The sequence below is a fragment of the Ceratotherium simum genome, chromosome 2 (assembly GCF_057802395.1).
Source record: "Ceratotherium simum simum isolate JZ-2026a chromosome 2, ASM5780239v1, whole genome shotgun sequence".
Lineage (NCBI taxonomy): Eukaryota > Metazoa > Chordata > Mammalia > Perissodactyla > Rhinocerotidae > Ceratotherium > Ceratotherium simum.
Window position 1 is genome coordinate 10,495,867 of NC_141901.1, and position 25,503 is coordinate 10,521,369.

General features: G+C 34.6%; 1 protein-coding gene and 1 pseudogene across 3 annotated transcripts in view; one reads left to right on the forward strand and one right to left on the reverse strand.

The window, feature by feature from the left end:
- The window catches only part of RABGAP1L (RAB GTPase activating protein 1 like), a 701,003-nt gene that overhangs the window by 257,433 nt on the left and 418,067 nt on the right, over window positions 1–25,503 (forward strand). The gene's annotated exons all lie outside the window — the stretch shown is intronic.
- On the reverse strand, window positions 1,418–1,793 carry LOC147917750 (EKC/KEOPS complex subunit TPRKB pseudogene; annotated as a pseudogene).

The following is a 25,503-nucleotide window of genomic DNA, read 5'->3' on the forward strand; positions in this document are numbered from 1 at the left end:
TCTAAAGTTATATAGTGTTGGAAGGCTTTATAACCTACTAGTGTGTGAAACCTGGACTGAAATCCTGACCCTCATAAGCTGTTTGGCCCTAGATAAGATACTGAATGTTCCAAGTCCTCAGATTTCTCGTCAGTAAAATCCAGAGATTTGTACCTTCCTGTTAGGGTGGATTTGAGGACTGAATGAGATAATGTAGTCTATGTGCTCAATATGGCTCCTGGCACATAGAAAGTGTTCAGAATGTGGTAGCTGCTGTGTTATTATTTTTGTTGCTGTTATGTTTATTGCCATCACAATTTAAAGATCACTGATTCCAATTTAAGAAAATTATATTTTATAACAGAATTAATCCGTTGAGTATTTTTTTGCCAAAATGCTAAGATAGCATTTTTTTTCAAATCTGTTTAAACTCAGATTTTGGCTTAAGCTTTGATGTTTTTGCATATAGAAAACTTTCATAATTTCTGAAAGCTGATTTCCCAGGAATAATTATTCACGAAGACATTGAGATTAAAGATATCCAGCAAGCAGGGGTTGGGATGAGACAGGGATGATTCTGAGATTAACCTACCTCCTTACTTTGTTAGTAACATAATAGCAAAATTTGTAACATAAATATGCTTGAACATTTTTCTTTCATCAGGTTGGCAATAGTAAGAAAGGATTGTTCTGGAATGTCTTGCCAGTTGTCTTTGCATCATAGTTTTCCTTATTTACTAAAATGGAATTTAAGATGTTTTGTCATAAAAATGTTACCTGGAAGAAACAAAGATTAATAAGCAGATTTGCTCTACATATGTCATTAATTACATGAGTTTAGAAATAAATGAAGTTGTTGCCTTAAAGGTCTTCCCTTTGTCTCCCCCTACCCTGGAAGCTAATCATTAGATGTGAAAAAGATACAAGTATGTGATAAACTGATAAAGAAGATTAAGACGTGGGGAATTTGCTAATCTAACATGCTGAGCATAGATAGCATCACCCGTGTTCAGGTAGGACCATCACAGTGCACGGGAGCTTATGTTGCTGAGTCGATGCTACATTCTGATGTGTAGGTTCCAACAGTTGCTCTTTTCCCTGAGCAAAACTTTAAGATTAAGAAGGAAGTAGAAAGTAGCCTACTCTACAATCAAAAGTATAGATGTTGAGGAAAACAAAAAGATTAGAAAATAAAAAAGTAGATTCCCTTTTCAGGGTTTCTTGTAAATGAAAGTTTTATCCAGTGCTAGTTTTGCTGTGTAATTTAAAATATTCATAACTTTGTTTAATAGTAAAAGTGGTTGTCTTTTAAAATATTAAAAGTGATGTGATTAGGTTTTTTTTGTCTTTGTTGGTCTATTTTAAAAAAGTTTTTTACAGTAAGCATTTACTTCTTTTATAATTGGGAAAAGAAAATTGTTTTATTAAAAAATGCTATTTAAAAAATATTTTGACATTTCACAAAACAGTTTTTGTTGATTCTACAAGTAACATTATCTAATTTTGTCTCAATACTATTTTCTTTTGAAGATAGTTTATATAGTTTTATGATTTCTGTAATATTTTTTACTTCAGGTAAATTTTTCAGAGAAATTTGGTGCCCTTCTACTTACTATCTTAGATGTTCTTCACTTATTTTTGCTTCAGCGCAATCAGTTTGAAGTGTTATTTGCTGAATCTGAAATGGATCTTAATCACTCTAGGGTTTTTTAACTCACCATTGATGGCACCTTTTAGCATTTTTCACATCTTTAAATAAGAGAAGAATGACCCTGCATTAGGGAAATAGGGTCCAGCTGGTGTGTTAACTGCATTTCATATATAGGCAAGATTCTGCTTTCAGTCCCTCATTTCCAAAGATTATATATATAACTTTTTAATGGTAACTTTTTTTATTTTTATATATGATTCCCCATGAAGGTGAAGAAAATCAGAGTAATAAATTCAGCAGGAATCTATTATGTCTGATAGACATTTAACATGAAAGGCATATCAGTACCTTCACTATCGTAAATGGGGCCAGATTAGTTTTTGAGATTCTCAATTTCTAAAATTTGTAGGTGATAAATATCAAGAAACATAGCACATAATGGTAGAATTTATTGAATGGAAATATTTGCTAAAATTCTAAAATGCTACTTTATGCAAGAGAAATCACATTTATCTTTGACTTTAAAAATTTGACTCCAATTTTATTTTATATTTTTTCCTTAAGCAAGTGTAAATAAGGTTGATGCCAGTTAAAAATTCTCAGATATACTTATAAATTCAAAGTAGTGGTATTATTTTATTTGGGAGGCCCACAAAAAAAAATCAGGTACAAGTTATGTAGCCTGTTTTTTAAAATTCAAAATGTATATTTGAGGGCAATGCTGACTGTAGCAAGAGATGACCAATGCATTTGTCTGAGGTTATGCCTGATACAAACAAGTGTTCATGTATATCGTCTCTGTAAAATACAATTTTAAAACATTTACTTATGTTCCTAATAGAATTTGAAGTTTAAAATAGGTATTATTAGATCAGACATTTTACACTAATACCCTCTTCACAGTTATTCCATTTACTCTTTCAGGAATTTTATAATTAAAAATGCTAAATTGGTAAAATTGATATTATAAATGATAGATTTGGAGAAGATTAAAAGATAATTTGTGAGGAAGCAGGTAAAAAAATCCTGAAAATCTTCATGTTAATATTTTAACAAGTTAAATTTTTCTTTGGATTTTTCTTATATTTATTATTTTGGCAAGGAAAAGATGATTCAAAATTCAGTTTTTAGAAGTGCTTGAAGTTTCAAAATAGAACATAGATTTTTGTTTCTAAGAAAACAACTTCTGTATAGTGCATAGATTTTTGTGAAATGTTCTTCTTGCCATAAGTTAGACTTTAAAATGTAATTTGTATTGAAATTAAAAATTGCAGGTAGATATACATTGAATTTTTTCCTCTCTTCAAATAGATTTTGAGGAAAAACTTGATATCCCAAGGATTGGTTTCATCTCACTCCCTACTTTCATTGCCACAAGGCAATTTTTTTTTTAAAACTTATTACATCAAAGATCTTAAAACATTACTAGATTTCTAGGTATATTTATTTGGAAATAAATATGGAAATATACATCTTAAAGATTTATATTTAGAATGTAATGTTACTAAATGGGTCTTGTGATGACTTCTGTTGTTTCCATCATCAGCTTCACATATCAGCCTTGCTTTCTCTGTTTCTAAATGTGATTTAACACTTATAATTGAACAAACTATTAAAATTTATTAGAGGACTATATCTTGATTTACTTTAGTAGATTTTGAAGTCCAGGACATCCAGTGGTAGCATGGGGACAAATAAAAGTATGTGTGTGTGTATGTGTATTTGTTTTAATGCTTTTACTATGTTACAAACTTAGGGGGAAAAAAATCCCTGTATTCTCAATTTGTAGTTATTATAGAGTTTTTAATTACTTTTGCCATAGTTAAAGGTACACATTTTATTGAAAACATTAGGATTTGAAGTAACATTCTGGAGTGAGATTAGCCATGATGTCCCAGTTTTGGATTGTTCATGTGGGATATATTCAAATGATTCAGTGTACCATGAGGAAAATGGAGACAAGTACCTGTCTTTCCTATCAAGTGTGAGTTAAGAAATTATTAGAGAACACTGCAAATTCAAATTTGAAAAAGCTAAAAATACTTTTGAACATGTATAATGCCCTTGACATTGTGAATTAGATGTTTTCTAAAAGCTTCTGTGAGTAAGCACTATCTCATTTCACATATAGAAATCTGAGATAAGATTTTTAAATGGCCCTAACAAGATTGTATAGCTAGACAGAGATACTGCTGACCATGTCTTGTATAGTAATAGTTTTGCGTGATAAGGTTCTTGAATAATGTATTTATGGACGGCTGGTGGTAATGACATGACCCTTCTTCCTTGAGTAGAAAATGAAGACCTAGTTGATATAGGAAAAATTCCATGTGAAATTTTATCTTTTAATTTATGAAGTAGAAAAGATTGCCTTAAAATGAACTGTATGTTGAAAATGAGATTTTGAGATCGTGGAAAATTTTGATGAGATGCAGTATCAGCACTGCTCATTGTTTTGATATTTCTTAAAACTATTTCTTGTTCATAAAGGGTGATGAAAATATACCTCTCCTTTTAAAAACGTGACAGTCATCTTCTGAATATATTGAGATATACAGACTGAATTGAGCAGTATTAGCTGTATATTTAAAAAACTATAACCTTAAGGATGAAAAATTGTCAAAATCACACTGTATTCGTATAACTACTTTTGAAAAGTAAACATGTCATAGCTATGCACTTTATGTTCTAAGTGTTCTATGTGATGGATTTGCGATGTTGTTGAAGTCATCATAGAATGGGTTTTTCTGAAGCACTATGATGGAAAAGGTTTTGACATTCCTGATTACAGTGCTTTATATATGTTTTGTGTATAGTCTATAAAATAATACTCAGGGAATCAGAGAGATCAGTCTGAATTACTGATGTATTAAATAAAACTCTTTTAATATATATTTCAGTTTTATTTCAATGAAATAATATGGCTACAGAAAAATTCGAGGAACTCAAAATTAGTCTAACACAAGATTCCCTTATAAGTATACTTAGATGAAACCTTTCCTTAGTTTCTAGTATATGCATCGGTTGAATATAAACGAATTCTACTGAGTTATTTGAAAAGTTTATTCTCTTAAATATTTAAAATTTCTGTGACAATTTATGACTAATTAATTTATGGTACTCATTAAAAGGGTTTGCAAGATGAATCATTGCAAAATCCACATTTTTGAAATCTGAATTAACCAGATATATCTGCATTCCATATCAACAAATTAGACAGTAGATATTTATTGATTGTGTTTTATGTGCAGGGTATGAATTGTGGTTCTGTATTACTCCTGGACCCTTTTAAGTGCGAAGAATAACTTATAGAATTGTAGGAAGCAAGCAAGGGGGCATATTAATTTCCAGAATTTGAGGGAGAGATTGCAAAAGAGTCTTAGGAACAATGCAATAGATTGAAGAATTGGAGGAATTGATGTGTTTAAAAAGATGAATTGACCTAAATATTTAGCCATATGTTTGGATGCTTTAGTCTCAGAGGATACCTTGGTATATTTGAGAAGTTATTAAAATGAAAGGAAAGAAAATGTTCAGTGTTCAACATAGTACAAAAGCGTTGTGGGGAGAAATACACAACAACTTTGGGATGCAGTATATTAAAAAGAAAATATTCTTTTATGTGGATTAAATCTGATTAGAGTAAAATCATTAGTTTAGGTATAAAGTATAAGCTTTCAGCCTAGGACAAGAGTATTAACATGGGTAGAAGTGGCTTGAGGGACTGCATGTGGACATGTTCTACCAACTCAGATATCATCCTGGACCACTACTTCTTAGAGCTGTTTTCCTTAATGTTTGTCACCTGATTATAGATGATGCTCACTTGATAAAGGCTGTTTTTGTGACAGGCAGGTTTTAACTTGTCTGCCTGTCAGTCAAGCTAATCATATGATGTGGACATGATATTTTCTGATTAGTAGAACCATTTATTCATTTGTTCTTTAGGTATTTATCAGGTTGTTATTGTGTGTCAGGGACTATACTAAATTCTATGCAAGATAATGAGATTTATAAGTAAAACAGATTTTCAGTTCTCCAAGAGCATACAGACTACTAGGGCATATATTGACTACATATAGATAACCTTAGTATAAGATAGGAATTGACAAATTAAAGTTTGCCTCCTATTACTGTAAATAAAGTTTTATTGAAACAAAGCTGCACCCATTCATTTATGTGTTGCCTTATAGTTGCTTTAATACTACAATGGCAAAGTTAAGTAGATGTGACAGAGATTTTATGTCCTGCAAAACCTAAAATATTTACTGTCTGACCCTTTCAGAAAAAAATTTCCTGACCCATAAGACATTATAAATGCCTTTTATATGGTTCTCACAATAATAGAATGTTGTGCTTTTATAATTGCTAAGGATCTCATAAGAGGGAGTGATTGCTAATTTCAACCTGATTCATCCAGGCATCGGGAAAACTTCTGGCATATGGGTAAAACCCTAGATGTTGAATTCCTCCTGTATGATTCCAGTGGTCTGTCAACTGAATACCTCACTCTAAATGAAGCACAGACCTATTCTTTCTAATTAATTAATTCTTATCTTTTATAGTGAATCTATGTACTTATTATATTTATATCTTTTCCTATTTGGCTCAAGTTCTTTGTGTATAAAAACACAAAGAACTGGTGTTTCTGGTCTTTTTATTCAACTGCTAATGTAGTATAATCATTCTTTATTTTACCTTTAAGTATGAAATCAATAATACTTAACATTGGATGCAATCTTCAAACATCAAAAGCATTTGTTAAATTTTCCTTCAACAGGTGGTAATCTTATAGTCTGAAAGAATTGATTTGCTTATAAATAAGCAGACCTTATTTTGTAATACGAATACTTATTTGTAAAGTATTTTGTAATACTTTAATAATTAGTAAAACAGAAGCCTGAACAACAGACAATATAGCTGTATAGGAGCCAACCTTGTATACAACTCTAAAATATATATGACTTAAGAGAATTTACAATTCTGCATTGATGTATAACATTATTAGTAGGCTCTTGGTAATTTATAAATTTGAAAATAAATGGATATAGTTGCACTCGTGGCTAAGATTTATTGCAGCAAAAAGAATCTTTTTTTGAAGAGGGAAAAATGCCTTTTTGGTACCAATAGACGTTATGTGAATTTTAATATTATTAAAAGGAAATTCTCTTATAGTCATTTAAGAAAACTATATTAAAATACATTTATTGAAGTTTGGGAGTGGGGGAACACCAACACTATAAAGAAGGTTAATAGAAATCATGGAATTTTTATGGTTTTTGATGTTGTCAACTAATCATGTTTTAAACTAATCTCTCAGAAAGTTTTGGTTTTCCTCAAGTTTAGTCAAATGGGCGAGAAAATGAATAAATGATCTTGACATTTATATTGAAGATGCTTCATTTGGTTCATTAGAATAAAAGCAAACACTTATATGTTTTCTGTGCATGAGGAATGTCCCAAGTCACTTGGGTAGGAGAGCCATCATTTGAACCCATATAGTCTGCTGAACACCTTAATAATTTTTTTATCATATATTTTCTCTAAATAAATGAGCAGAATAATTTCATGTAAAGCTGAACATTAAAAAATAGTAAATTGTCAGGTTTCCATTTGTTTGATTTTAAATGAAAGATCTCAGGGGATCATTAGATCTTCCTGCAAGCACAGTCAGTAGACTGGAGAGTGTTAAGAGAAGACCTCAAGAATTTCTTATAGAGATGATTTGAGTGTTAAGTTATTGTTTCTACCTCTTCACATGTCCACCAACTTGCCCTTCTATAATTAGCACCTTTTAATTTCAGACAACTCTATAAAGGACAAGTTATAGCTAATCGTTGTAAACTTATCTCTAAATTCTGCCTCTCCTAATTCTCCTTCCTTCTACATAACTAATTTCCCCCTTTTTCAGCTTCAATCAAGATTTTAGTTGTTTTTGTTTTTAATTTTGTGTGTGTGTGTGTGTGTGTGTGAGAGGAAGATCAGCCCTGAGCTAACATCCTTGCCAATCCTCTTTTTGCTGAGGAAGACCAGCCCTGAGCTAACATCTATTGCCAATCTTCCTCCTTTTTTTCCCTTTTTCTCCCCAAAGCGCCAGTAGATAGTTGTATGTCATAGTTGCACATCCTTCTAGTTGCTGTATGTGGGACGCCGCCTCAGCATGGCTGGCGAAGCAGTGCATCGGTGTGCTCCCGGGATCTGAACCCAGGCCGCCAGTAGCAGAGCGTGCACACTTAACCGCTAAGCCACACGGCTGGCCCCTATTTTTAATTTTTAAAGAAATAGTACTCCTTAAGGAAATATAGGGAATATTTAAAAGGATAGAAAAGAGAATAAAACACCTATAATTTCATTAACCCATATTAATTAGATATAACAGTTCTTCATTTTGCTTTTTCTTCCATTTTCCACTATGAACTAGGACTTTTTCTTTTAAAGGATTTTTAAATGAAGTTATTTATATGTTAAGCATTTTTCCATGTTATTGCATACTTTTTATGAACATCTTTATAAATAAAACTTTGTTTTTATTGAATATTATTTTCTTACAGTTTTTAAGAAAGAGAAATACTGAGTCAAACTGTATGAAGATGTTTTAAGATTATTTATACATATTGACAATTGCTTTCCATAAGGAGTGAGCCGGTTTATCTTCACACTAACAACTATCAAACTATGTTGTTTCACCACAAACTTGCCAGCAGCAATTCTACATTAACAAGTAAATTATGGGAATTGATTTTCACTTTTCCCCTCCCAGCTGCTGTAAGAGATTGCTTTGTTAATGTGGTTCTTTGTGGTATTTTTCTTCCTTGCACTGAAAAAAAAAAAAAAAATAATAACTAGGATGAGTCTGCTGAGCCTCATTTAGACCAAGGTGCCCAAATTCTTTATTTCAAAAGTCTTTGAGCTCAGATCATCTTCTCACTTTTATTAGCCCACCATTTACTCTGTGCTGCTGCTTTGTTAAGACCATGCATTATTTAAGAACATTGAATTCTGTCAACACTCTTCTCTCATTCTTAATGCTATCTTTGGAATTGCCTCTTTCATTGTATGTTATGTGTGCCACACAGCCACCTATATACTGCAGTTTGAAAAAGACTTAGAATATTTTCCATTGTATTCTTCTATCTCTGTTATAGCAGTGATATCCCAACTGGCCTCTCAAGATAGAGAAGGATCTTTTCCTAAGTGGAGACTTTTGAGGCCTGTGTCCTTGGAGTGTATGTGGACATCAAGACTTCAGCTGTTAAGGACTGGAGACCCTAGGCCTGATTTTTATACTTCCGATTTCCCTAACTGCAGAACCATGGGTATAGTTCCCACAGTGATGCCTGGAGCTATGGCAAGTGAGTGGCTTTACCACTTTGAAGAAGTCACAGCTGGTGTGGATGTCTAAGGAGCAGGGGATGCTTGTAAGTCTGCACCTTTTCTCCTCATTGTGTCTTTTACATCTCTCTGGTTCCTCATAGTGCTTTGTATATAGTTGCTACTCAGTTATTTGTCAAGCTGAGTGTAAAGTGCTCTCTATATTGTAAGTCATTTATTTGCTGAGTTGAATCAAATTTAATTGTCTGGAGTAACTGTATTTTTGGGTCTTTCTCCCGTACCCCCCAATTCAGTTGAGGGTGTGGTTGGATTGAAGATTACTTCAACATCCTTTTCCCCTCTCCTTTTCTAGTGGAGTATAAATGGGGAAGCTATGGAAAAGAGTATATTAGAAGAATTGAAACATTATTGAAGATAGGCATCATTTAATATAGCTGTCCACTCTTAATTGATTTCTTCCTTCCAAAAACTGCAACCAGTGAACTTGTAGGCTTTGAATATGTGTTTTAGAGGAGGGTGAATGCACTTTAGGATAACTTTGGATTTTGGATAATTTTTATTTATATTCAGCTGAAATGAATGTCTTTCTCACTTCTTACTATGTGATTATAGAGAAAAAATTAAAATTTCTATTTGACCGAAGAACCTTCCATATATGTTAGTAGAACCATTGTTTCTATCTCTAGTCTTCTCTTAGTCTTGAACCATTCCTGGCAAAATATGGTTTATAAAGCTCATCACCAGCTTTTCCATGAATGTGTTCTGATATGTCCTTCTTTAAATGGTGCTCAGAGTAGAATATAATGTTCTGCATGTGATATGACCAGTAACAGAGGAGAATGGGGTTATCATTTTCTCTTGGTTTATGTACCATACTGCTGTTTATTCAGTGCAGAAGTAAATTAGATATCTTTGGTAGTTATACTTTACCATTTAACATATTGAGTTTATTTTCAATAAACTCTAACTCTTTTTCACACGTGCTTACTTATGTGTTCCTTCTCCCTTCATGTACAATAGTTTGTGTTTTTTTAAACACAATTTTAAACATTATCTTTAGCTTCCTTAAATTTCATCTTCTTAGAGTTGGCTCAGTTGTTCCAGCCTTTGAAACTTCATTGTATCTTCCAGTATATTCATTAAGCTTTTGCCATCTGCAAATATGATAAACATCTTTAATGTATAAATCTAGGTAATTGATGTTTAAAAATCAGTCTCAAACTATCTTTGTCATGGGTCCATAAGACCACCCCCAGGTTTGATGATTTATTGGAAGGACTCATAAGATTTAGCATATAGTCATACTCATGGCTAAGATTTATTACAGCAAAAGGACGTAAAGCAAAATTAGCAAAGAGAACCAGACAGAAGCCTTTAAGAGTCCTCTCCCAGTGGAGTCACACAGTATACATTTAATTCCTCCAGCGAGTTGTGACAACACATGCAAAGTGTTGTGCACCAGTGAAGCTCATTAGAGACTCAGCACTCAAGGGTTTTACTGGGGGCTGGTCATGTAGGCATCCTTTGCCTAGCATCTACCAAAATTCCAGACTCTCAGAAGGAAAGCAGATATTAAACATAAACCATGTTGTTTGTACAAACAGTCTAGGCACAATGAGCCACGCTTATCATTTAAGGGAAGTTTCATATCATTGTAGGGAACTGTTTATTAGCCAAGTTCCCAGAAGCCAGCCAAGGGTCAATCTTGCAAGGAGGCTGTTCTAAGGATAGGCAGTCTCAGGCCTGCTATATTAACTCTTTTCTATACATTGTGTTATGTTGACATTTACTAGAATATCTGCATAGTGTAAGTGTTTTAGGATATTGGTGGGATACAATTTCCTATAGTGTACACCAAGGGGAGTCATTCAGTTCTTTTCTTGTTCATAGAAATAACTTTGACTATAGGCCTTTTTGATGAGATTAAACCTGTTATTTTTACAGCAGGAGACTTTTCATTTGAAATACACCTTACCTTACCACTTATGTTGATTTCTTCTAAACAACAGTTTTAGGTATATAATTTTGATAAGAATATATAACCACATTTGCCTCTCCTTTTTCCTCCTCATTACTAATTGCAAAATATTTACTAATTTTGTAGGTTGGAAACTTCCAAAAGGCTAAATTGCAAAGATGCTATACAATTTATAGAACTTAGTTTTCCTGTAATTTTTATTATTATTTTAACCTTGTTTGTGATTGTGTAAGGTTGAGAAGAGAATTAACAACAACAAATCACAATTTGGGGAAAAAAAAAGCTAAATCTTCATACTTTAAATTTCATGAATTATAATGTCTTATTTAAGTTGGTGTGGAAGGGTACTGTTTATTTTAGAACACCAGGGCATTTATGAAAATACTGAAACCTTTTTTCACTGTTTGAGAAGTACTTAGTTTGATGTAATACAAATAGATATTTTGGATTTATTGGAAGAGAATATGTTATTTCTAAGCTTATACTATATATTGAATTATAAATTTTTGAGGCCAAGAAAAAAGTGTTTGTCTTTCTGCTTATTCACTTGGCAAATCAAAATATAATTTAATATATGATTATCTGATAGCATTTACTATAAGAAATTTTACTGTTTATATTCCATAACTACATTTGAGATATAGAAAGGTTTTAATATAGAAATCTTTAGCATTTGGAACATATTTTGCAGAGAGATTTTTAAGAATGCCTTTTGGGTGGAGATTTTTAAGAAGACGAAAGATAATGACCTTTGGGGTTTTTATTTAAGTGCAGTTCTGCCCAAGGACACATGAATGATTGGATGACATTTAAAAATGATCCTTACAGGGGCCGGCCCCGTGGCTTAATGGTTAAGTGTGCGTGCTCCGCTGCTGGCGGCCCGGGTTCGGATCCCGGGGGTGGGGGGGGCGCACCGACGAACTGCTTCTTCGGCCATGCTGAGGCCGGATCCCACATACAGCAACTAGAAGGACGTGCAGCTATGACATACAACTATCTACTGGGGCTTTGGGGGGAAAAAAATAAATAAATAAAATTAAAAAAAAAAAAATGATCCTTACAGAGCTATGATTTTGTGATGCTCTCTCCATGCCTCATTTATTGTTCTCTTTTAGTATTTCCACAGAAAGCCCATCCATTCTCAGGGATTGAACTGCCATTCTTTTGCCAAGTATTCTGAAATGGTGCTCTCTAAATCCAGACTTGTACCTATTCTCCAGTCAAATGGATCTAGGCTTCTTATTCCGGATTTCTCATAAAAATTGAAATCTGAGCAATTACAAAGGGAACTCATTATTGCCTACTCTTATTCTTTACACTGACCATCTCTTTTGTTTTATTATTAATTTCATTGGCACCCATATCTTCCTGGATTTCCAGCTAACAGCTCTGTGTATTTAATAAATGTTTACTGAAAAAAGACTATCAGGACTTTTTCTTCTCCCTCACTTCCCATTCCATTCAGAATCCAATTTGTACTGATTCTTTCTTTACTATCTTTTAAGATACCTTCTCTGAGTAACCACTTAGACCACTTTCTTTTCTTTCAGTCTTCATGGATAGTTTTGTTAGATTCTTAATGTACTTTGAATCATAGGAGCTTTAGGTTAACAGAAAACTATGGACACAGCCTCCTACCACAAGAATCATTTTATAACTAGTTAGGTGGCCTCTTCACTTGTTAGACAGCATAGAGCTGTCTAATTGTGAGCCCAAGTCTTCTTTCTTAAAATGTCCGTCTTTGATTCTGTGTCATCTCTCTGGAGAAAAATAGAAATAAATCTTCTCCTTTATTGGTATAGCTCTTCTGATATATGAAAACTGCTGTTATATCTTCCTTCTCTTCTAAGATTAAACATCTTTATTTCCCTACACTTTGCTCATTCATTCATTCAGCAAATATTTAATGTGTGCCTCTTAGGTGCAAATCATGGTTTGAAATACTTGTAACATGATGGTGAACAAGAATGATTAGCTCTCTTTTCTCATAGGGCTTAGGTCCAAATAGAGGTAAGCAAAAAGTAGAGGTAAGCAAAAAGTAGAGGTAAGCAAAAGTAGAGATAAGCAAAACGTTGGGGGGCTACTTCTCCATTTAATTTGGTTTCCAAATGTCTCATCATCTTGGTTGCCCTCCACTAAAGCAACATGCATGGCCTTTGGCACTTTTCAAATGCCTATAACAATGGACTTCTGACCTGCTAATGTCCTCTATGTACATAGGAAGGTAGGAGCTTCTTTATTTGTGAGAGGAAACTATTTGGGCTATGATATCAGTAAGCTCACTATAAAAAAGGAAGACACAGAGATTTAGATCTTTGGGTTTATTGTTGGACTTGGACACAGTTTCTTCTGGCCCAGTGTGCTCCTATATATACAATGGGACGAGTAGTTGCCATATCTAGACAGTGTGCTTCCATTAGTGCTGTCCCAGATGTACTTAGCTGTGTTAACAGCAGGGTCACCCTAGCATTGTAGTGAACTTTTTCAAGCGTGTCATTTTTGAACTGTTCTTCAACCAGATATTTCCTATTCTGAATGTGGAAAATCAATTTATTGAACCTAATTGCAGGGCTTTACAGTCATCCCTGTAAAATTTAATCTCACTTACTAGCCCTTCCTTCTAGTTTTATGTGATCTTTTTGAATCTTGTTATAGATTTATCTCTCAAGTCAACAATAATGATGTAAAAAGAAGAGTACCAAGACAGAACTTAGCAAAGAGGTTCCTTCTAAATGGATTTTGCTTTATTTAACAAGCACATTTTGAGTATAGCTGTATATCTACCTCTAACTCTACCTAATATCTAGTTTACATTTTATCTAGGGTTAATATTTAGTTTCCATTTTTTCCCTCTTATTTGCAATTATTTCATGAGATGTTTGCTAAAAAGAGTGAAGCATAGTGTTTAGCCTACATTTCAGAGTCAAACTGATTTGGGTTTTAATTTTTAATTTTGTCTCTTTATCTGTGCAATACTTGGCATGTTACCTAACCTCTCTGATCCTTGGTTTCCTAATTGTACCTGCTTCATGGAGGTACATGAGATAATGAATATAAATCACCTGTCGTATTGTCTGGCATATGGAAGAGCCCAATAAATATTAGTGACAGCAGCTAGAGTCGTTGTTGTAAGCCCTGCTGAAATTAAGTATATTCTCTCTTTGGCTTTCCTGATCTAAAATCCTTTAAATGCTGTGCACATACACAAATATACACATAGCTAGATTTTTGCCATTTTTTCTTAGGGATAGACACAATGAAACGTATTTGTTTTTTAAGTTTTATAAGCCTTCTGTCTAGAAGTTTGCTAGACGAAGCATCAAACTTACCATCTCTGAAATTCATATTTTCTTATTGAAAGCTTAAGCTTTGTCTTCTCTCTAGTCATTTATCATCTTTGTGGTGATCCACAATTTCTCAAAGATTAGCAATAATACTGATCATTTAATAGCTACTTTGGTTTATCTTTGTTTGAGGCTAGTCAAAAATAAGACATGGGCATGGGATGCTGAAAGTAAATTTAGAAATTGCCTGGGTATTTCACTTAGCCATGGTTCTCAGGCCTCTGTTAGCACAGGAAATAATATAGTGGGGAAGAGAAATAACATTTATAACACAGCTACTGTATGACAAGCACTGTGAAAATGTCTTCATATATATTATTTTATTTAACCCTTTTAGTAGCTCCATCTCACAAGTGAGGAAATCGAGCATCAGAATTTAAATACCTAGGTCATCTCACATCTACTAAGTGGCAGAATCTATATAATTTGAATTCAGTTTTGTCTGACACCAAAATCATGTCCTTTCCACTTCAATATATGCTGCTTCCTTTTTCTCTCTACTATGTGGCAACTAACATTATACTGACATGTATATCAAACTGAAACTCCTGTTCTTTTCTTTTTTTTCACTAGGCATCTATTCCTGGGAAACTAATAAAAGATTGCTGTAGTGGAAATTTTCAAAGTTACAGAATTGATGAGGGTCATGACTAACGTTGGCAAATTTCCCTAGATGGGAAGACTTCAGCATTTTGGAGATACTATAAAGTCATGGAATTTTAGGCTTGGAAGAGACCTTCTTTTTCACGAGTTTTGTTTTCTGGCCATGTAACAGTCATATATGTGGAATATATTGTAAGGAGGTTATTTTAATATTTTTGTACCTGAAATTTTTTTTTTTTTTCGTGAGGAAGGTTAGCCCTGAGCTAACATCTGCTGCCAATCCTCCTCTTTTTGCTGAGGAAGATTGACCCTGGGCCAACATCCATGCCCCTCTTCCTCTACTTTATATGTAGGACACCTGCCACAGCATGGCTTGATAAGTGGTGCATAGGTCCACACCTGGGATCCAAAGCTGTGAACCCTGGACCGCTGAAGCAGAGTGTGCAAACTTAACCACTATATCATGGGGCTGGCTCCAGTCTGAAATATTTTGATTATGCTTTTAAGATCAATTCTTGGCTTTCTTTATTGTACTTGTCTACAATACATTGTATTTTAAAAGCTTCTTATGTATGTCTATAATCTAATGGTTACACAAACCTGATATATGTGAATAAGGATAAGCAAATAGAAATTTTAGAATTATTCTTCCCTATGTGAGAGGTACCACGGTGCTCCAGTTTTTCATGGAGGATCCTAATGACTTACTCTGAAACTCTGGAAGAGAGTGTTACACACAAAAAAACAAGTACAGGAAGGCTGATTTTGTATTAAATAATTCTGCTTTATTTTTATTTTTTTGTGTGGTTCATAAAGCTTCTAATAATAGTTTATTTCATGTTTCTGTCAGCCGTATTTACAAAAAAATTACTTTAAAATATTAAAATGCAAATAGATCTCATCCTTACTATCTGATATCTTAACTTTACAATCTTTTTTTCCAGCTTTACTGGTATAATTGACAAAATTGTATATATTTAAAGTGTGCTTTATTTTTTATGAGAATTCATCCTGATCATTGTTCAATGATGGATTCACATTCTGCATTGTTTTGTAATCTTGCAGTGTCATAGCATAAAATATAGTTATTATCTGCTTTAAGTTTAAGCAAATATTATTGATGAGGTGAAATTAAACAGGTTCCATATGATGCAGTGGACAGGTATTTTTGTGTAAACATCAAAAAGTGAATTTCAAATAGTGGTTAGTTCTTTAGAGTAATATTAGGCATTATTACCCTAAAGAATCTAAAGAAAAAATTAAAAAACCCAGAAGAAACCCAAGTAGACATTGACATACATATGTAAAATCATATATATGTAAAAACCTTAGACTGAGTAAATCAGAATATCTGGCATGGGGCTCCCTGGAACCCGAATTTTTGACGAGGGCTGCAGGTAATTTCTCTCTGCACTCAGAAGATTGAGAATTGTATTAAATTTTGCTGGAAGTATCTCTGCCCTGGGGAGAAGCTGGATCTTGGAGGCTCTGTGGAAGGAATCCCTCACCATAAGTTCTCTGCCCTACTTAAGTCCCAAACTAATCACTTTTAAGACACTGGTTGTGTCAATGTGAGTTAAAACCAAACATACACTGTTTTCTAAAGCTATTGGACTAGAACAAAACAGGAGCATCAAAATTGCTCACTAGGCCAATACTGAAAGGAAACAAAATTTCACTCAGTTCCAGTTTCTGACAACATCCTGGAAATGTCTCAGCTGCTTTCACTGGGGATTGTCACTGCCAAACAGGCCTCACCCCTTTAAAGCCTAGGAGAGCCAGATACTATGGAACTGAGCTGCCTAGAGAAGAAAAAAAGCTCTACTTGTTCCAGGTCTACATGAACAGAGCTCTCTCTGGTGCTATGAGAACTTCAGCCCAAACATGCCTTGTGTGTTTGATCATTTCTTGACTCTGATTGTATGATCAAGTCCTCTCTGTGCCATGACCCACCCTCATTCTTTTACCAGTTGCACAGGATCACTACTGCGTTTGGCAGGTACCTACCTAAATGTCCTGGCTCAGCATCACCCCATCTCCCAGAGTAGGTACTATTTCAGGTATTGATCCTCCTCCTTCTCACTTCTCTATCATCAACTAGAAATTGATTATGAATATCAGGGCTTAAGTCAGGAAATCTTTCTTTCTAATCCCTCAAAACTCAGTTAAAAAATGTATATTTACATATGCACATTCTGTGTAAACTTATTTGTATCAGTGAAGTAAATGGTAATGCTACTTTTTCTATACAAAGATGGTGATATTGAATTAATTTCTGGAGGTAATGATGAATTTTTAGTTTTACATCCATGTCATAATGCCTGGCCCTCCTTGAATTCAGAGGCATTCTAGAATGAAGTGTTTAGGTAGAGAACAGAGCATGCCAATTAGCATACATAGATTAAATCCATGACTTCGTTGGCATTGTGCCCTAGCTAAGTTAACTAGCTTCAAAAGCTGGAGTTTGCCTATGTATTTGTCTCATTTTCCTAGTCAAGAGTTGAGAGGGCTGACACTATATATTAAGCTATTTTGTATCCCTCAAAGTAACTAATTAGCACAGTGGCTTATACATAGCAGATATTTAGGGAAAAAAAAGTCTTTTTTTTTTTTTTAAAGATTTTATTTATTTATTTTTTTCCCCTTAAAGCCCCAGTAGATAGTTGTACATCATAGCTGCACATCCTTCTAGTTGCTGTATGTGGGACACGGCCTCAGCATGGCCGGAGAAGCGGTGGTTCAGTGCGTGCCCGGGATCCGAACCCGGGCCGCCAGCAGCGGAGTGCGAGCACTTAACTGCTAAGCCATGGGGCTGGCCCATGAAAAAAAAAAGTCTTGATGTGGTGGTACAGATTATGTTTCAATACAAGGGCATTTCAGCCACTTTGCATGGATTTCTTTGGGAAGGATTTACTAGGATTTTAAAAGTTTATTCTTGTATGCAGTTTTTTTGTGTTTAAATTCATTCATACTTAGCATTTAGCTATTTTCTTCCTGAAGCTCCTTTTTAATTTGAATGTGATTATTTTATCGATGGTATATTAGTTGTCCTGAAGAATTAATATTCCTTTCTAGTTCAAGTTAAAAAATTTTTTGTAAGCCTATGATGTGACTCAGACTGGAGATAGAAAGATGATATTCAATGTTCACCTTCTCTAATAGGGAAGGAAGGTAAAAATATTCAACTTCTTTCAAATACCCAGTATACCTGTTAGGTAGTAACTTATTTAGGAAGGTGATCGTTTCTTCATATATTAGAAATTTTGATAAATTATACAAAAATATTAGAAAAGTAGGTATTAGAATTTAATATTAGGGAATTATAGTTTTAAAACGACTTGAACATATCCAAATCAGAACTAAATACTGGCACAAAGTGCTCTAATTTATTGACCTCCAAAGCAAATCCCTTTCAGGTGTTAGATATTGGCTCTGTGATCAACAGGTTAAAGTAGTTGTTCTGTATATTATAGATGTTAGAGACCCCTCCTTGATGGACTTTGAACAATGGAGCCTCAGAATGACTACAGTCTCCTGGGAAACTTAATCTAGCTGCAGAATGCAGAATTTATTACAAGAGGCAGAGAGCCCAGATAGGAGACTGTTATGGACTGAATGTTTGTGTTCCCTCCCAAATTCGTATGGTGACGCTCTAATACCCAATGCGACTGTATTTGGAGATAGGCATGTGAGGAAGTGATAAAGGTTAAATGAAGTCATAAGGGTGACGCCCTAAGATGATAGGGCTGGTGCCCTTATAAGAAGAGGAAGAGAGACCAGAGTGCTCTCTCGCTACCATGTGAGCACACAGCAAGAAGGCAACCATCTGCAAGGCAGGAAGAGAGCTCTCACCAGGAACTGAATTGGTAAGCACCTTGATCTTGGACTTCTCAGCCTCCAGAACTGTGAGAAATAAATTTCTGTTGTTTAAGCCACCCAGTCTTTATTAGTTTGTTATGGCAGCCAAAGCAGACTGAGAGAGAGACCATTGTCATAATCTGAGCTTGAGGTGATAAGGGGAGTGGTGACTGGAAGAAATCAAAGAGGTGGGCACGGTGGAAGTGGAAAGAAAGTGATATTATAAAAAAAGAGTCTATAGGACCTGGTGGCTGACAATATATCGGGGAGCAAAGGGTAAGGTATAGATTTCTGATGAGTCTTGAAATGGATTATTTATCCACTTCTCCCAAAGTGTGGAAAAGTGCTTTAAGAGTAACTGTGCTAAGAGTCCCTAAGACCACTGCAGGTTTGGTGATTTGCTAAAAGGACTCATAGGACTCAGCATATAGTTATATTCATGGCTATGATTTATTACAGTAAAAGATATACAAAGGAACATTAACAAAGGGAAAAGGCACATGCAGCAAAGTCTGGGGGAAATCAGGCACAAGCTTCCGAGAGTCCTCTCCTAGTTGAGTTGTACAAGACAAGCTTAATTCCTCCGGCATCAAGTTGTGAAAGCATGTGTGAAGTGTTGTCTACTGGAGAAGCTCATTTGAGCCTAGAAGTCCGGGGTTTTTACTTGAGTTAGTCACATAGACACCCTTTGTCTAGCATGTACCAAAATTCCAGAAGGAAAAGTAGGTGTTCAACATAAACTGCATTGTTTGTACAAACAGTTTAGGGTACTGTAAACCACACTTATCAGTTAGGGAATGGTGGGAACCCTCCCAAAATTCAAGTTCCTAGATGCCAGCAAGTGGCCAACCTTGCAAGGCCTTTCTAAGGATAACAGTCTCAGGTTTCCTGTGTTAACTCTTTTCTGCACAGTAATATTTTAAACTAGAAAGAGAAAATAACATACATGTCACTCAGTTTTCAGTAACGAAGTTTATGCAAAATAGAAATAAATTTTAACCCTAATCGTTGTCTTCAGTTGGCCACACATATTATAAAGATACTTTTCACAAGTGTTAGAAAACAATTCTGAATATGGTGAAATTGTTGCATACTTTTCAGGTCAAACCATGGGGCAGTATTTTAGGTTACATTCTTTTATGTAGTAAGAATATCTTGGTGATACCTTTAGTAATAAATATCTAGACAGGTCAAGAGGTATGGCCACTTTATAATAAATTTTGAGTTAAAGAACTATTCCACATTATTTTACTAAATGTCGATGTTCTTCATCTATATTTCTATTGGATTGTTTCTTTACTATCAGTTGGCAAGGGAGGTCCTTATATAGTAGGAATATTAGCCCTTTTTCGTATGTGGTAGATTGTTACCTCTCCCCCAAACCCCCCGGCCCAGAATGATATTAAGACAAAGGATTTTAAATTTGTATTCAGTCTCTAGAAGGATTCTATAACTTACATGAGATTGAGTTTTTGCTTGATTGCTAAAAAATAGGCATGACTAAAATGTGAACATGTTGAAAATCAAATGGACTGTGTTAATTTAATTTCCAAGAGAGCTGTTAGAGCAGTTCAGTGTTTGTGAAAATCTATACCCTACTTAAATGCGCTTTTAAATCTCTTCATGTGAAATGAGCCATGAGCTCATTAGGTGGTTTTGAAAAACTCAGCGTCAAGAACAGTGTTATCTGGGGCCGTTTCCAAAATAATATTTAGTTGAAATTTGAAAATAGAGATTGATAATTCTTGAGTTCAATGACATGAATTTATCTTAAATGTTTGTCCAAGGTCTTTCTGTTTAGTAATTGATGTTATACAAGAAAAACATGAAGAAAGATCTGTTTCAGCTAAGTGATGAAAATGTAAGTCTAATCAAGAATTATGAGGACAGAAAAAAATGTAATAATTACATTAAGGAGGATTTGTCCTGGTCTCTAATTTTTGTCATGAAGTCAGGAGAGTACCATTCATGTTGTATGTTCCACTCTATGCAATCTTTTCAAGTAACTGGAGACAGGTAATTTTTCATGATCTTCAAAATAGTGCTAAGAACTGAAATCCTTGCAGTAGCAATGGTAATACTAGCAAATTTACTCCCTCCAAAAAATCAAATGTGGTAAACAAAGTTGGCTAGTCATATCTCTTTGTTGTATTTTCTTTTCTTTTTTTTTTTTGTAAAATGAAAGGCATAGGTTATTAACAATGGGTTGGCAAAATTCAGTCAGAAAAATCAAATCAATGATACTTTAAATTTGACAATAAGTTTAAAGTACTTTGTAAAATATAAAGGATCATATAAATGAGGAGTTTGTTTTTCCACTTTCTCTAATACCTTACATTGTTTTTTTAAATTTTTTAATTTGTTAATTTTATTTTTTTCATTTCGGTAACATTGGTTTATAACATTATATAAATCTCAGGTGTACATCATTATACTTCTATTTCCACATAGATTACATCAAGTTCACCACCCAAAGGCAAATTACAGTCCGTCACCACACACATGCGCCTAATCATCTCTTTAGCCCTCCTCCCTCCCGTCTTCCCCTCTGGTAACCACCAATCCAATCTCTGTCTCTATGTGTTTGTTGTTGTTTTTATCTTCTACTTATGAGTGAGATCATATGGCATTTGACCTTCTTCCTCTGACTTATTTCACTTTGCATAATACTCTCAATGTCCATCCATGTTGTCACAAATGTTTGAATTTCATCATTTCTTATGGCCGTGTGGTATTCCATTGTGTATATATACCACATCTTCTTTATCCATTTGTCCCTTGATGGGCACTTAGGTTGCTTCCAAGTCTTGGCTATTGTGAATAACGCTGCAATGAACACAGGGGTGCATGTACCTTTACAAATTGGTGTTTTCAAGTTCTTTGGATAAATACCCAGCAGTGGAATAGCTGAATCATATGGTAGTTCTATTCTTAATTTTTTGAGGAATTTCCATACTGTTTTCCATAGTGGCTGCACCAGTTTGCACTCCCACCAGCAGTGTATGAGAGTTCCCTTCTCTCCACATCCTCTCCAACACACGTTGTTCCCTGTCTTGTTAATTATAGCCATTCTGGTGGGAGTGAGGTGATATCTCCTTGTAGTTTGGATTTGCATTTCCCTGATAGTTAATGATGTTGAACATCTTTTCATGTGCCTGTTGGCCATCTGTATATCTTCTTTGGAGAAATGTCTGTTCAGGTCTTTTGCCCATTTTTTAATTGGGTTGGTAGTTTTTTTGTTGTTGAGCAGTATGAGTTCTTTATATATTTTGGATATTAACCCCTGATCAGATATATGGTTTGCAAATATCTTCTCCCAATTGTTAGGTTGTCTTTTCGTTTTGTTGATGGTTTCCTTTGCTGTGCAGAAGCTTTTTAGTTTGATGTAGTGCCATTTGTTTATTTTTTCTATCATTTCCCCTGCCTGGTCAGACACGGTACTTGAAAATATGTTGCTAAGACTGATGTGGAGAGTGTACTGCCTATGTTTTCTTCTAGAAGTTTCATGGTTTCAGGTCTTACATTCAAGTCTTTAATCCATTTTGAGTTAATTTTTGTGTATGGTGTAAGATAATAGTCTCCTTTCATTTTTTTGCATGTGGCTGTCCAATTTTCCCAACAGCATTTATTGAAGAGACTTTCCTTTTTCCATTGTATGTTCTTGGCTCCCTTGTTGAAAATTAGCTGTCCATAGATGTGTGGGTTTATTTGTGGGCTCTCAATTCTGTTCCATTGATCTGTGTGTCTGTTTTTGTGCCAGTACCATGCTGTTTTGGTTACTATAGCTTTGTAGTATATTTTGAAATCAGGGAGTGTGATACCTCCAGCTTTGTTCTTTTTTCTCAGGATTCCTTTGGCTCTTTGGGGTCTTTTGTTGTTCCATATAAATTTTAGGATTCTTAATTCTATTTCGGTGAAAAATGTTGGAACTTGGATAAGGAACACATTGAATCTATAGATTGCTTACGGAAGTATGGACATTTTAACTATGTTAATTCTTCCATTTATGATAAAAACTCTGAATAAAATGGGTATAGAAGGAAAGTACCTCAACATAATAAAGGCCATATATGACAAACCCACAGGTAATATCATTCTCAATGGTGAAAACCTGAAAGCTATCCCTCTAAGAACAGGAATTAGACAAGGATGCCCACTTTCACTACTCCTATTTAACATAGTACTGGAAGTCCTAGCCAGAGCAGTCAGGCAAGAAAAAGAAATAAAAGGGATCCAAATTGGAAAGGAAGAAGTGAAACTGTCACTACTTGTAGATGATGTGACTTTATATATAGAAAACCCTAAAGAATCCACCAAAGAACTTTTAGAAATAATAAAGGAATACAGTAAAGTTGTAGGATACAAAATCAACATACAAAAATCAGTTGCATTTCTATATACTAACAATGAAGTAGCAGAAACAGAAATTAAGAATACAATCCCATTTACAATTGCAACAAAAAGAATAAAATACCTGGGAATAAACTTAGCCAAAGAGGTGAAAGACCTGTACAGTGAAAACTATAAAACATTGTTGAAAGAAGTTGAAGAAGACAAAGAATTGGAAAGATATTCCGTGCTCTTTGTTATATTTTCCAACAATATGCTATTACCTCTATTACCTGCCAGTCCCAAAACTGTGTTTCCTAGTCATGACATGGGCAAAACCATGCTACAGGAATATTCAAATGGTTTTTGGTATTTTTGTGATTCTGTCTTATCAAAGCTCTCCCTGTTGTTTGTGTACTCAAGAACCCAGTTGGTGCTGTCTACCTTTCTTTCTCTCCTTCCCTGGCTTTCATGCTCTTGAAGACACAGCAGCTTGGTGATGTCCACCTCTGCCTCCTGGGAGGCTGCTGCTGTTTGATGTCTGTGCTGAGAGCACCGTCTCTTGACAACAATGGACCTCTGTGAACCATGCTGGTCTGCAGAATTCCTCCTATGCCAGGTGTGTTTGCTTTCTCTGGAGCTTGGAAGAATCATGCTACATTATGTATTAACTTAGCAAAAATCCAGCTCTTACCCTCCCCCAAAAGTGGTTTATTATAATTCACTACATGGATCCCAAAGCTTTCCTGCCTTGTACTCCAAATGTCTCAAAGAGATTTTTCCAGCAACATCTTGTTTTCTTGTTTTTGGTATAGCATCTGCTGTCCGGAGCTCTGGGACAAATCCCAGTTAGAACTGGGAGGTAGAAACAGCATAGGATCAAGGGCATCCACAGGACAAGATGCCCTAATGTTTTCCCTGCCTACAGCACTATGGCCCTTTTTTCCCCTAGGATAATTTCTTCAGAGGCTCCTTAGTAGTTAATGGAAAGTTTCCTGGTAGACTAGACGTGCTTGGGGGTAAGCATACTTTGGCATATATAATTACACGATGCTAGAATTTTTAAAGTTTTCAAACTTTCTTTTAAAGACAACAAAATCTCCTTTAGATATATAAAACATGTAATGGCTGAGCTGCTCCAATTGAAGCAGGTTGAGGAGTCCTGCAGTCAGTCATCCCCCTGAGGCTCCTGCATTGAATGTTACAGGTTCTCCAAGGTTACTGATCTCTTCTGACTCCCTGGTTTTATATATGAGAAAACAAATGCCATGGAATTAATTCCTATCCATCACTTCTTTCAGGCCCTTACCAAACTTTTTCTAGACCTTGTTTGACTAACCTCATTTTCTCCTTTGTGAAGTATGGTAGAATTAGTTGTTCCTGGGGCATTCTATGTACACATATCATGTAATGCTTATCATTTTGTTTTATACTTAAACGTTTCTGCTGTGTCCCTCATAGTCCTTAACCTCAAAGAGTCTATTTTTTAACATTAATATTAGAGTCTCAGTGCCTATTTGTAATCTTATCATATATTAGGTAGTTAATAAATGTTACATTAAAATGAATAAATTTATTCAATACTTTTCTTAGAAATTATGTATTCAGGTTGTAAAATGTCATTTGTGTTTGTTGATATTTTAATTTCTAATGGTTGTCCTGTTAGTTTATGTGAGCTAGTTCTATTTCTTCAACTAGATTGTCAGTCTTTTAAAACCTTCTATGTCTATCACTCACCATAAAACCCAGCGTAATAGAAGCACTTTGATTAACCAAAGAGAATCTCATAGAAAATGTTATGATACTGTTGCTTTACTCCCTTCTTAGTATCTCTTAAAATATTCCTGACATTGACAAGTAACAGTTAAGAGTGCTTCTTGTTTCATGAAGCCGGTGGATAGAGATGTATTGTATAACTGAAGTAACATGGGTTTGTATCCAGGATCTACCACTTACTAGCTTTTGACCATGGCCATGTTACTTAACCTCTCTGACCCCTAGTTCTGTCATCTGTAAAACAGAGAAAATAATATCTATCATGTTGTGATAGGTAAATGAAATAATGCACGAACTATCTAGCAGTACAGTGTGTGTCATAATAAATATTTAAATGATAGTAAGTGCGATGAACCTGCTAGTCCAGTGGTGTTTAAACTGTAACCTGGGTACACATCACCTGGGGGATCTTGTTAGATTGCAGGTTCAGATTTCGCAGGTCTGAGTTGGTTCCTAGATTCTTACGTTTCTGATAAACTCCTAGGTGGTGCTGATGCTCTTATGTAGAGACCACACTTGAAATAGCAAGGTCCTAGATTATTCAAGGTTCCCATTGTATATTTTTTCTTTTTTTACATATGTCGAATGATTGATTGGATTGTCTTTCATAAGCATTGTACGTCTTGTCGGGTGTTGTGACTATGTTTTTAAGG